The 13,274-nt window shown below is 44.3% G+C and overlaps 1 protein-coding gene across 8 annotated transcripts in view; it reads right to left on the bottom strand.

The window, feature by feature from the left end:
- Positions 1-12,909, bottom strand: part of APBB2 (amyloid beta precursor protein binding family B member 2) — a 940,970-nt gene extending 928,061 nt beyond the window's left edge. For 6 of the 8 annotated variants that reach the window (XM_069201881.1, XM_069201876.1, XM_069201871.1 and 3 more), the window contains exon 1: positions 12,718-12,909. The gene's annotated coding sequence lies outside the window, so the exon portion shown is untranslated. The remainder of the gene's footprint in view (positions 1-12,717) is intronic. The other 2 variants (XM_069201901.1, XM_069201894.1) reach the window with 1 other exon arrangement.
- Positions 12,910-13,274: the final 365 nt, after the last annotated feature.

Here is a 13,274-nt window from a genome sequence, read left to right as displayed (position 1 = left end):
CCGAAGGATACACTCTTTGGTGCTCTGTGTTTATTATAGCTCCCAGGTAGTGAAGGTTCTGTATTGGAATCAAGGTTGACTTTTGGTAATTGACCTGAAGACCTAGAGACTCGCAAACCGTGAGCACAATGTCCCGATGGCTTCTCGCCTGCTCCGGAGAGGAAGCCTTCAGTAACCAGTCGTCTAGGTATGGGTAGATGAATATCTTTTGTTTTCAAAGATGTGCCGCTACCACGCCACACATTTCGAGAAGACGCGTGGGGCAGATTTCAGGCCAAATGGTAGAACTCTGAACTGATAGTGCTGTGAAGCTACTTGGAAGCGCAATAATTTCCGATGCTTGGGAGCTATTGGGATGTGAAAATATGCATCCTGCAGGTCGATGGAGCACATCCAGTCTCCCTGATGTAGCTGAGGGAAAATCTGGTGAAGCGCTAGCATCCTGAACTTCTGTTTTCTTATGTATTTGTTCAGCAGCCGTAAGTCCAGAATTGGTCTGAAAACGCCCTCTCGGTCCTTTTTCGCCACCAGAAAATAACGGGAGTAAACCCCCTTTCCTCTGTGCGCAGGTGGAACCTTTTCTATTGCATTCTTTTGTAAGAGGGCGAGAGCCTCCTTGCGCAGCAGGCTGAGATGAGATGGATTGCATTTGGGTGGTGGCAAGTGTGGTGGAGGCTGTTTGAAAAGAAGAGAGTAGCCATTTTCAACAATATTGAGCACCCATTTGTCTCTTGAGATAACCTGTACAGTAGTGTACAGTGTTGAGGGAAGCGAGATCTCATTGCTTGGCCGGCGCTTTCGGTGTGGACTGCTGAGGTCTACTTGACCCTCGCTCTATTGTGTTCCTTCGCTGAAAAAGAGGGCGTCCCTGCCGTTGTTGTGGCCTTTGGGCCCAGTGAGGGGTTTGAACCCTCTGCTGGAAAGGGCGCCTGTCATAAGGCCTATACCTCCGCCTGAAATCTTTCTTCCTTTCCAGGCCTACCGCCCTTATGGTGTCCACCTCGGTCTTCATGCGGGCCATTTCTTCGTCTGCATGGGTACCGAACAGCGAGTTCCTGGCGAATGGGAGATTCAGGATGCGCTGTTGTGCTTCCTGCTTTAAACCAGTCAGTCTCAGCCAGGAAGACCTTCTTGCACAGATTCCATGTGCGTACCCATGTGCCGCTAAATCCGCCCCATCTGCCGCCGCGCTGATAACCTGGTTGGATACCAGGCATCCCTCTTGCAGGATCTCTTGAAAATCTTGTCTGTCTTCTCTGGGCAATTTTTCTGTGAATCTATTGAGGGAGTCCCACAGAGAACGGTCATACCTGCCCAGGAGTGCAGAAGCACTAAAGACTTTCATTGCCGAAGCCGCCGTACTGCACATCTTTCTCCCCAGAGAGTCTAGATGCCTGCTCTCTTTATCCGGGGGGACTGTGGAGGATGATGCCACCGAGTGGGTTTTTCGGGCTGCGGCCAATATTACAGAGTCCGGTGGCGGATCCTTTCTTAGGAATAAAGGGTCCTGTTCGGGAGCCTTATATTTTTTCAGAATCCTAGCCGGGGCAGATTTGAGTGTGGCTGGGGCCAGAACAGAGTCCATGGTTGGTTGCAACAAACCAGGCACTAGAGGCAGTAACTTTTTTGACACTGATCTATGCTGCAGAGTCTCAAAGATGACTGACGAGGAGGTAGATGGCTCTGGAACCTCTATGTTTAATTTCTGCGCTCCCCTTAACAGCACCTCGTTAAAAGTGGTGATGTCATCCACCGGTGAGATCCTAGCAGGTGGAGAATCTGTCAGGGTGGGGGAGTAACGCCCGACAGATGATCCTGATGACGACCAAGAGGGTGATCTTCTTCGTGAGCGTGACCTGGATCGCCGTTGGGAACGAGACCTGCTGCGAGACGCTGTAGCAGAGCGTCCAGGCCTTGCGGTCGGTTGACGAGGAGCTGAACGAGACCGTCCTGCCCTCGCTGTCGGTGATGGCGTTCTTGGAAGAGAGGCAGTAGACGAGTACATTCGCGAATACTGCGAATCCGGGGAGGCCGCTGGTCTATTAAGGCTCTCTAGCCATCTTGGAGATAAGTTGATGGGCGAAACATGCCCAGATGATGCCGCTCTTGACTGAGATGAGTCACTCGGTATGGAGACCACTGGAGATGGGGCCTTGTCTGTTGGAGGGGGGCGATGTTCTACTCCCTGCGGAACAGGTAAAACCTGTGTCGACGTCGATGGCTGTGTCGACGTCGAAGGGCGCCCCATCGGTTGCTCTTGCCTCGACGTTGAGTGTCTCGACATTGGGTGTCTCGACGTTGAGTGTCTCGAGGTCGAACGGCGATCTTTGGACCTCGACCTACTCGCCGTCGTGTGCCTCGACGTGGAGCGGTGGGAGGCCAACGGCGGATGTCGCTCATGCCGTCGTGGCGATTTCGACGCCGTATCTCTTGACGTCGGGGGACGTACGGCCTTTGGCGGCGACCGGGCACGCCGGCGATGGCTCGATGTCGATCGGCGGGCTGCCGTCGACGGAGATATGCCCCTGCGATGGTGTTCCCTCGACGCCGTATCCTTCGACGTCGGGTGTCTCGCCGTCGACGGCCATCTATGCCGGTGAGACGGTGGCAGCGACGACGTCGACGGGGAACAAACAGGTACTTTCCTATCTGCTGACGTCGACCTAGCCATTCTCTCCTGAGAATGGCCTGCTGGTTGCCTGGGAAGTGAAGAGGACGATGTTTTCTGCCTCTCATGAAGCCCATGTAGCCTGATCTTTTCTCTGTCCTTCAGAGTCCTCTTTGACATATTCTTGCAGTGCTTACAAGTGTCAGGGCAGTGACTCTGAGGCAGGCACACAATACAAAGAGAGTGTGGGTCTGACTGGACCTTCTTCTTCCCACAAGAAGGGCATTTGACAAAAAGTGAAGGCATTTTTCTGTCAGGAAAAAACTGCCAAACTCAGACAAAGATGTTATCTGTCGAATGAAACAGGAAAAAAACGCTTTTTAAAGGATTTTTATGAGAAAAACTCAGAAAAACTGAGAGCTCAATGCTCCAGGATCCTCTCAGAAGAAGCCGGAAAAAAGAACTGACCTAACTGTGAACCAACTGTCACCTTTCCTTCACCCCTGAGGCATGGTGGGATACTGGAGGTGCTCAGGGTCTTAAAGGCACGGTACCAAAATTTTTATGGTTCTCCTGTGTTAACCTGCATGCAGCCTATTGGCTAAGAATGCTCCATTGTTTTTCAATGTCCTTTTTTCTCTTTTTTCTCTAGTGATTACTACTGCTTACTTCCCTAAGCCCAGTTTTGGGGGCTTGGGTAACTATTTATTCTCTATTGTAATATTATAATGAAAAAAAAAAAAACTTCATAGAAATAAAGCATTTTAGCCTGTTTATGATTATAGCCTGCATTGCTGTTTTTACAAATGTTTAATATGTGTGTATTTTTATATATGCTCCGGGGTCCCCGCACAAGGGCAGGAATATTCAATGTTTATGACTATTGATGAGGATCCCCTGGAAGAGAACTTCACAAAACCTGTACCGGCAATTGGCCTTTACCATTAGATATCCTCAGTCAACTACTGCTGCCCTCAGCCAAAATGCATCACTTGTGGTGATTACACGTCTGGGTAGCCCGCAGATGTGTAGCTTGGATCTTCCACTAGACGCCATGTCCTGCTGTATGCTCCAGAGATCACTCTTTGAGGCCTGTCACGATTTCCCAGGTCGTGCACCACAGAGGAACACTTTTCCACTAGGCTCAGCATAAAAACGCATGGCCCACCTTGGAGCCATGTTTGCAGAAAGAGACAAAATGAACATCTTGAAATGTTATGGAGCAGATGGGATAATATCTGGTTCTTTAACTATGGGAGTAGGAAAACTACTCTACTCTCTTGAATAGGATTAGTTTTGCTAATCTATTAGATTAGCCTGCTAAACTATTAAAAGAGACAGCTGGGACCAGTGGATAACCCACCACCACAGTTTCATTTTTGCTAGTTTCATATAGATTTACTCCATGTACCTAGCCCTGTAGGAACTGCTAATTTAATTTATTTCTATCACCTTCTTTCCATATGTTTCTTTGTTCCAAAACGGAACACCGTGCTTCTCCTTAACCCCCAGCAACAATAATTCTGAATTCCTAATTGTTGAACAGAATTCCTTAGCTTTCATCCATTTTTTTTTTATTCTTGCTGGAGTTATCTTTTTGCCTATAATTGTGTCCAGGATAGAGTCTTTGTCTGGATGTTGTTTGTGAGTGACTGGTCACTCCACTTTTCTTTCGCTTCTGCCTTAAACTGATTTAGTGACTATACTGCACCATCAGAAAATTTTGGCAGCCTTCTCAAGGCTATTAGTGCCATCTTCAGCATGCCACTTCAAATCACTGAGTGGTCACTGCTGTATAATTGAGAGGTATTAATGGTCATCCTGGGCTTAAGTGCTACTGTCTGCTGACGTGGGACAATTACTGCAACACACACACCGAATGACAGATCCAGAGGTACCTCTTAGAAGGGGGAAATCCATGAAAACACTGAGCACATGTCCTCTTTTGCCATTTAAAAATGTCTGCTTTGCTAGTATCTTTACTATTCCCCAATGGCGACTCCACTTTTAAAGAAGTTTCTAGATTGATTTATGCCTTTGTATTGTGTTAAGGTTTGCGTATTTAGGTCCGAAGCTTTACACCAATTCACTCATTTAGATTTTAAAAGAGACTCTACCTTGCTGACTAGCAACAGGGACTCCGAAAATTAGCAACACTAAAAGTGCCTCGTTAGATGGGGGAATTAGAAGGGAGTTAGAAAGGGCATTATACCATGCCTAACTAATTGATAAGGAGTAGATAAGGTTCAGGTACTGTGGTTAGACCTTATCACAGGTACCAAGCTTAAAATGTACTTTGGAGCACCTTACTGTCCAAAAAGGAAATCGGAGTTAAAATTGTAATTAGTCATGCCAGATTGAAGTTTGCGTACCTGAGGAATCTGTTGATTACTGTATCTCTTACAATGTACCCACCATGTATGAAATATACAATTTGTTGTTAATGTTACAGCATGGCATTGGCGGTGCATGGGAAGAGTGTGGATTTGTGTTAACCCTGCGAGGCTGCCTTCCTGAACATACATCATGCATTTTCATAGTTACCTAGATATTTCACTTTTTGTGCCTACCACCATAACTGTTACACCAGCTGGGCACTTGTAAGCCCCCCCATTTTATAGAAAATGTTTGGAATTATGTATATCAGCGTTTGTCCCACACGCTACTATTTCTATAAGCTATTAATCCATACCTTTGGAATTTCTACCATCTGACATCAAGATCACTGCTGAGAGTGGTCTAACAGAACAAACAAAACTAAGAAGAGACTCTCACAGGAGGGGAGTAGTGCAATGTGCCCACATGTAGGAGCATTTTGTCAACTCATGTAAAGTATTATGAAGCTGTCAGTGGGCCCATTTTGGCCAAGAACTGCTGAAAAGCAGTCCTGTCAGGTAATATCAATAATAGAAGACAGCACCCATTGAGGCTCTTCTAGTGCATGTAGTGCAGTATGTTGGACCCCGCCAAAGTGTGTTTCTTCTCAGCCGTGAATTCTGCGCTGTCATATTTCCTGTGACTTCTTTTGTCCAAACAGTAGCTTCACTGTATCTTTGGCAATGAGGGAGTGTACATTACAATACATCACCGCCTATGTGAGTTCACACTCTAGCATTTCACAAGAGCTGAATATCATCTCAAAAACTGCACTCCTCCTAAATGAAATACCTTATTACCATCATTCAACTCATTCTAGCCTCCACCTGTGATTTTGACAGCAATACAGCAGAGGTACTGACAATACACAACCCTGCAAAGACATCTTCTGTGTGGTAAAAGTAAGTCAATATAGATTATACGGCAACCAGCCATCTTGCCAATGCGGCAGCAGCAGCTGACATAAGCTGAAATTCCCAATCATTACTTCTGAAATGTAAAAGACAGATTACAAGAAGTAAAAAAACCAGATGCACCCCCAAGCTCCCAAAACTCTTCTGTGGGCATCATCCTCTTAGACAAAATTCGGCCATCATTGTCAATACCTCTTGCCAACCTAGTTAACTATAGGAAATTGACTTCTTCAATCAGCTTTTGTAAGGTGCGGCTACTCACCCGTGAGGGCCTCAAGGCGCTGGGGGGAGGGCAGAGACATCATCCGAAGAGCCACGTCTTGAGGTTCTTCCTGAAGATGGTGAGTGTCGGGCTTTGTCTGAGGTGCAGGGGGAGGTTGTTCCAGCTCTTTGCTGCGATGTAGGTGAAGGATCCGGCTGTGGTTTCTGAGTTGCTGGGGTTCTGAATTTTCGATTTCAGCAGTCAGGAAGCTAAGCCATCTCCATGTTCAAACTTCACAATAATGAAAACTGTGTTTACATCACTGTCAACTATTATAGGGATGCTTGTGTTTATGAAAGGCCCAGTTACCATCAGGTTGTCGCATGAGGAGCCACTTATGACCTGGAATCCAAAGTGCCAGCACCCACACCACCGAGTGAACCAAAACATCACATGCCCCAATAAAAGGTTTGAGGGAGTGCACTGGTGCAAAATATTCCATTATAAAAAGATGTACGACATTACAAAGTGTAAATTCACCATGCAGGACTTTACACTACGGGTATAACAACATGCTAATGTTCCCAACACATTGTAATACCACGCGTGATTTTTAAATGCATTTCATTAGTACTGAATTTAGGGGTGTTGTTATATGTATGAAGATATATATATATACACACACACACCTTTATTTTATTTTTTTGTGTGGAAATTAAATTGCCTCTTTTGTGTTCAAACCTTACCTCCCCTTACCTCTACCCTCACACCCTCTCCTAAACCCTAAACATCCATTTACCCCTACCTTCCCCTATACAATAAGATTACCCTTACCTCCCCTTAATTTTACCCATCCTACTCTCCAAAAATAAACTTTACCATCCTTATACCTCTACTCTCCCCTAAAACGACTCATACCTCCCTTTATTCCTACCTCCCTTTAAATCCAAAATCACCTTTATTTACTGTTACCTCAATCCACCCTTGAGCCTTAAAATCTTCCTTACCACCCTTTACCCGCACTTAAGCCCTTTTTGAAAAATAAAAAAGTAGCAAATATTATGTTATTTTTAAAACAAAAGTTACCTGTGTGGTAAAGTATCATGTTGTGAAGGATGCATGGTAAAAGTAAAATCCTTTATGCACTTAATTGTATGGTAAAGGCATTGTGAGGTGAAGACTGTTTGGCATTCTAAACTGGGTGTAGCTTTATTAGTAAAATAAATTAAAACAAGCATTTGCAATGCAATAGGTCTTGCATTTGTGAGTCAGAGCTATTGGCGTTGTAAATGACAATGCCTTTTACCTATGTGTTTTGGTTTGGAGCCTAGTGCATGTATGCCAGGTGCCACAGCAACCCTCCCAGGCCTGTCGCTGCAGGAGAGAGGACACAACAAGGCTGCCATCTTGAGAGTGTTTTTGCCTCATTTGTACAGACTGGCTGTGATACCCTAGAGATGCAACCATTTCTAGTGTGTTTACCTAAACTTTTAAAGCACCAAAAATGCCACAAAGAGGAACCTTTGTGGCATTTAACTGGGAGAATGAGGATGGTCAAAAGAGATCAGAGCAAGGAAAAAAGGACACCCAAATATTTCTGTGTGTTAAACCTTTAAAGGAATTATTATTAAAGCTTACCATTTAAAAACCTTGGCTGTATTCAAAGAGAATAACAGAAGAGACAGCTTAACTCCAAATTAATTATATCAATTTTGTTAAGAATGGCCCTTGCGTTGCAGCGCTATGAAATGGCAGAACCTGTATGCTATCTAAAAAAAAACAGTTATTCCAAGACTCCCCCAGCATGCACCAAACAAAGAACCCTAGGGGAGAGGGTGTGGAGAAAGGGCCAGAGCTGCAGACTTTGGAGCTCGGGAACACGGTTCAAGTCTAGGCACCGGCTCAACATCCTGTGACTATAGGCAAATCGCTTTATTTCCCCTTGAGTGCATAAATGAATGTGTTCTTGTGTAATATAACTGGTGCTCGTGTAAAGCGATGTAATACCTTTGTATCGAGTTTGCGCTATATAAAACTGCAAAAAAGAAAAATAAGTGCTCCAATACCTTAGTGTCGAATTTGCGCTACATAAAACTGCAAAAAAAAAAAAAAAGCCCCCACAGTCATCGCAAAGAAACAGCAAGATGCCCGAAACCAAGTAAGACAAAGAAACAACATACCCCTATGAACGAAGCAGCAAGGCAAAAGAAAAAATAGTGTGCCTTACTAAGGTACCTTCTTGATCGCGCAATAATCAATGTAACAGGGTCAGTCTCCAATCCGGTAACAAAACAGTCTAACAAAACAAGGTAGGACAAACATAAAGCATTTACCAACAAAATCAAGGAATTTTGTAATCAAGGCCCAGGAATGAATGAAAGTGATGGGCGTGAGATGAGCATGGTTAAAACCCACAGAATAGATTACATGTTGAGGAGAGCATGCTCGCCCTGAAAACGAAGGGGCTCAAAGTTTTTCTTGGGAACTCACAACTGGTGCTTGTGAATGCCTGGGCTACCATATAGCAACGGTTGTCCAGTCTTGATTCTGCATCAGGCCTTTCTTTCTTTCATTGTAAACTTCCTGTGTTCTTAACACTCCTTCGTAGGTTTGTTTCCATCTCTGTTTCTTCCCTGTGCTAGGTAGGTTTGTTTCCTACCTTTCACATCAAGGTATGCTGATGAAAATAAGTATTGGTCCCCAAAAAGGAGTTCTGGTACCCACAGGCACAAATTAGGTGCAGGTTGTACACTGTGTCCACTCTGCAACGTTGGGAACTGAAGGGCTGTTTTCATATATCTGTATAGGGTTCCACATGCTTATGATATTGGCTGAATTCTATCCTTTGCCTCTATTATGCAGTTTATTAACACTAAAGTTACTGTGCCTTTCAAATAGATTCAAACTTTTAGCCTACCGGGAACATCGCTACTATGCATCCTTTCAGCAATTCTTTTACGCTTTCCAGAGTTGGCCAAAGGTTCTCCCCAACTTCTTGGGCCAGTGTCCCCTTCCTCCCGGGATGATTGATAACCAGATAGGCAGACATGCAAAGGCGACATGCGCTACTAACAATTCATGTTTGAATTCACAACAGTCCACATATACTGCCACATAGTCACTGGGTCCTTACTAATTAAAATCTATGTAAAGAGGGTATGTGTTGTGTCTAATGTTGCTGCCCCACATATTTTATTTGTGTGCCTTTAAACAAGTCAAACCTAATGCTGTCTATTTATTAAACGTTCATTATTAATAGTAAATGATTATTTTCGAAAAAAATAGATCAAATATAACATCCCATAGATAATGTTTCAGGTGACATATGATTTGCCCATGATATAGTATAACTGTTCCTGTCAAGACAAACTTCACAGACACAACAACAAAAACGACTGATTACGGATCACCGCAAAACTTTCCAGACACCAGCTGATGTAACCGTCAATTTTTTGCAGAAAATTTTGTGAAGATTTGTCAACCAGCACCATGCAAGTAAAAGTTAAAAAAAAAAAAAAACTTTTTCATTTGAAACTAGGTCCTAACTATAACTACCTAGTGGCAATCGCCACTTGAAAATATATATATATATATATATATATATATATATATATATATATATATATATTAAAACTAAATATGTATAATACGTTTATGCCTAAGCCTAACTAGCTTGACTAGTTATTTCAGGCATAAATACATTTTATACCTTACTACTGGGTTTTTGTACAAATTATACAAAAAATATATTACCAAAAAAAAAAAAAAAATCACACCAAGAACAGCATTGAGTGAAAAGTATCAGTTTAACAATGGTCCATCTATGGAGTCTACATTGCATCGGATAAAAGAAAGCACTCTTTATGTATGCATAAAATCCTGCCCCCATATATCTAAATGACTAAGGATCTGATTACCAGTCTGGCGGTCTTTAAAGAGCCGAGGCCAATGCCAATGCACTGTTTCCGCTGGGCTGACCAGCGGAAACATTGTAATACGATGTTCCAGCCAGTCAGTCCGGTAGAAACACCATAATACCAAGGGGTGAGGTTGTCAGGTTGATGGCGGTGTCATCCCAGCAGATTTGGCAGTCTAACGGTCGGATCACTAAACTCATAATCAACCCCTTAGTCTTAAAATGTCAGGCTTCGCAAAATCAGTTACTGATAAAAAATAGTGACTCTATCATGCTTCACACTCAACTCTTTCTGCACAGAATATACTACAATCACACAATCTACTAATCAAAAATACAGAGCATGTAATCACTGCGGATAGTTTGAGCAATAGGATGTCATAGGGGTGGCAATTGTGCTACAGAACTAAAAAATCTAAAATACACAAGCCAAAAATAGGATGGAACTCCTTCTGCTACCTCAGTTCTAAAGAGGGGACTAATCTACCAGTACAAATTAGTGGAACTGGAAACTCTATTAGGCCGTTAAAAAGAGCAATCTTAAAGTAATCAAATTAACACACTAACTATGCCTGTCACAATCCTAGTTAAAAAACACTTACAGGAAACCTGTGGCTTAGAGTTATTTACTAAGGTAAATAAAATCCGTGCAAGACTGTCAAAGCATTGGTACAGTACCTACAAGGAAATGTGTTCCAGTGGCTAATTTACTTGCTGCGAAAACATGAGATGGAAATTCTAGTAAGAGCCTCCCTTTTTTCTCAAAATGTTGTAATCCTACTCAAATCACTCTCTCTTTTTGTGGGCTCCATTATCTAATACATCTAGTAAATTTTAGGAACAGGCTCAATCCACGAATGAGCAATCTAAAAGAACCTTGAGCATTATTGCACTACACAGGTCAACCCAACCACTCTTGCGGTTCTAATGAACATCTTCTCCTACTGCATTTTTGCTCATGATGATAATCCATTCAACAAGTTCTAAAAATACCTTTCTGGTAGACTGTCCTATATTTGAGTAAATAATGACCACCACTTATAGTTTCTTTTTTAATGCTTATTTAAATTTATACAATGTTTTCTACATTTTTGCAGCACATAGTGTTTTGGTCACAGGGCTAGAGGGCCATCTCTACAAACAAGTAAACGTCTACAGTTCAAATTATAAAAAGAAACACCTCAAACCAACATAAACTTATAAAATAAGCGTACGTTGACATGATTTCTAGATGCAACTGTTACCAAACTGAGTTTCTCTCCAGGGCGGTGATGCACGAGGGCTTGACTGCCCCACTGGGGCTTATCGTTACTGATGTACAGAGACAGTTTGTCATTGTAAAAGCATCAACAACAACACAAAATAAGAGGGCTCAAATTAGGAGAAAATCTAGTGGCGCATCTTCCAGGGCCACTGCACTATGCACTGATTCCCTTTCTGCGTTTGCAGCATTCGTGTGACTCTCGCGTCTGTTTATAAAAGTCACTTTCACTCGGCATCAAGGCTTGGAATTCAGACGGGCATGGGGATTAGCGGCTGGTGGCTGGACGGAAAGTCACTGATCTGATCCGCCGCCTGGCTAATCACCCAAAGGGGCTGGGGTGGGCTTATCTAGCGGCTGGAAGCTGGTCCCTGTCCAGCCTTCCCACTTTAGGGGAGCCCCCGTGGATTCCCCCAGAGGATCTGGCTCTAAAACTCAATGAGATCAGCTGGTTTAAAGGACGGATCGGAATAAATAATTAAATACATAAATATATACACACACACATATCTATAAATACATACACACATATATACATACACCCATACACTTAATTATAGAATAATGCATTTACACGTGGGGTATACATTTGCACATAGGTAGTATAACAGGTACAAGGGGTAGCTCTATATTTGAATAGAAAGATACATATGAAAATACATACTGGTATGAAAATTATACGTTTTTTTCTCTGACAATGAGTCTCATCGACATCATCATATCACAACAAGTTACACCGCATCTAAATGACAGTACGTTTAGGGAGAAGTGCGCAAGATTACGGCTGGTGACACAGTCGGAGCAACCAGAATCGATGCGTGCCTCTCCCCGGCATGCAGTGATGTCGGGCGCCTACTGGGACGTGCAGTCGAGTGTCTGCGGCAGAGCCCAAAACGCCGCGCACTGCCAGGAGCAGCTCACGAAGAAGGAAGGGTCTATGCGACACGGGCGGCGACGTTTCGTGTATGAGCCCAGCTATCGCAAACTGGCACTAGCAGGTCGCCTGGCACAGAGGCGCAATGCAAACACCCCGAGGCCAGAGCAGAGTTCCCGGCCCCGTCTGCCACAGTGCTAGCTTGCAAAGCGATGCTACGACCCCGCAGAAACTTAATTTCCACCGTGTAATACACGGAACGGTATGCCATTTTACTGACATCTTATGGCTTGAACCGTCAGGTGAAACATACAAAAAAAATCATATTTTCTGGGACCGTTAGAAAATGACAAGTGTCGCACTCGTGTGATTACTACTCGGTGACAGTCACCAGACTCCGAAGACACTGAGGTAGGTACATGTAAAAACAGGCACATACGCCCACCCCTCTAATTAAATAATTCGGAGGAGTTACATCTTAAGGGCATCGCATGTAAGATGGTTAGTCAAGCTCCCGATCTAAGGAGGTAGCTGGCTATGGCATCATGGTATTCCTTCACACTCACCCGTAGATGTCAGTCCTCCCTGGCCGAGGGCCGTACTTCTCTCCTTCCCAGTTTAAACTGACCCCGTCTGCCCACAGGGGTCGCTCCAGGGGCCTCAGCTGCCCACTGCTGGTGATGGAGGGACCTACCCGTTCCGGAAGCGGTTCCAGGAGTGCGGCCCTCACCTCAGGAAACAATCTGTGGCTCTGCGGCCCGCTCCTCCCTCCCTGCCTTCCTCCCCTCCCACCTCCTTTCCCTCCTGCCCCTCCTCGCACACACCAGGAATGCTGCTGCCGGGGTCGGGCACCAGGAATGCGGCTCCTGCTCTCAGAACTAAGGCGGCGGCGACGTCCTGTGTTCAAAACGAGCCTTGCAGGCCACCGATGATAAGCATCGCCGCCAGGAGGGAGTTTCGCTACCACTCGGCCCCTGAGGAGAAGCCCTTTTCCTTTGAAATGTCAGAAAAATGAAGAGCACCATACACGCGTGCACACATCAATGGATTGTACAAAATTAAAAAAGCATCGAACTGCGCCAGTGTCCAGTTGTATTTATTTCCTTGTTTTACATCACGAGAG

This window comes from Pleurodeles waltl, chromosome 1_2 (genome assembly GCF_031143425.1).
Source record: "Pleurodeles waltl isolate 20211129_DDA chromosome 1_2, aPleWal1.hap1.20221129, whole genome shotgun sequence".
Lineage (NCBI taxonomy): Eukaryota > Metazoa > Chordata > Amphibia > Caudata > Salamandridae > Pleurodeles > Pleurodeles waltl.
This window is presented reverse-complemented; position numbering and strand designations above follow the sequence as displayed.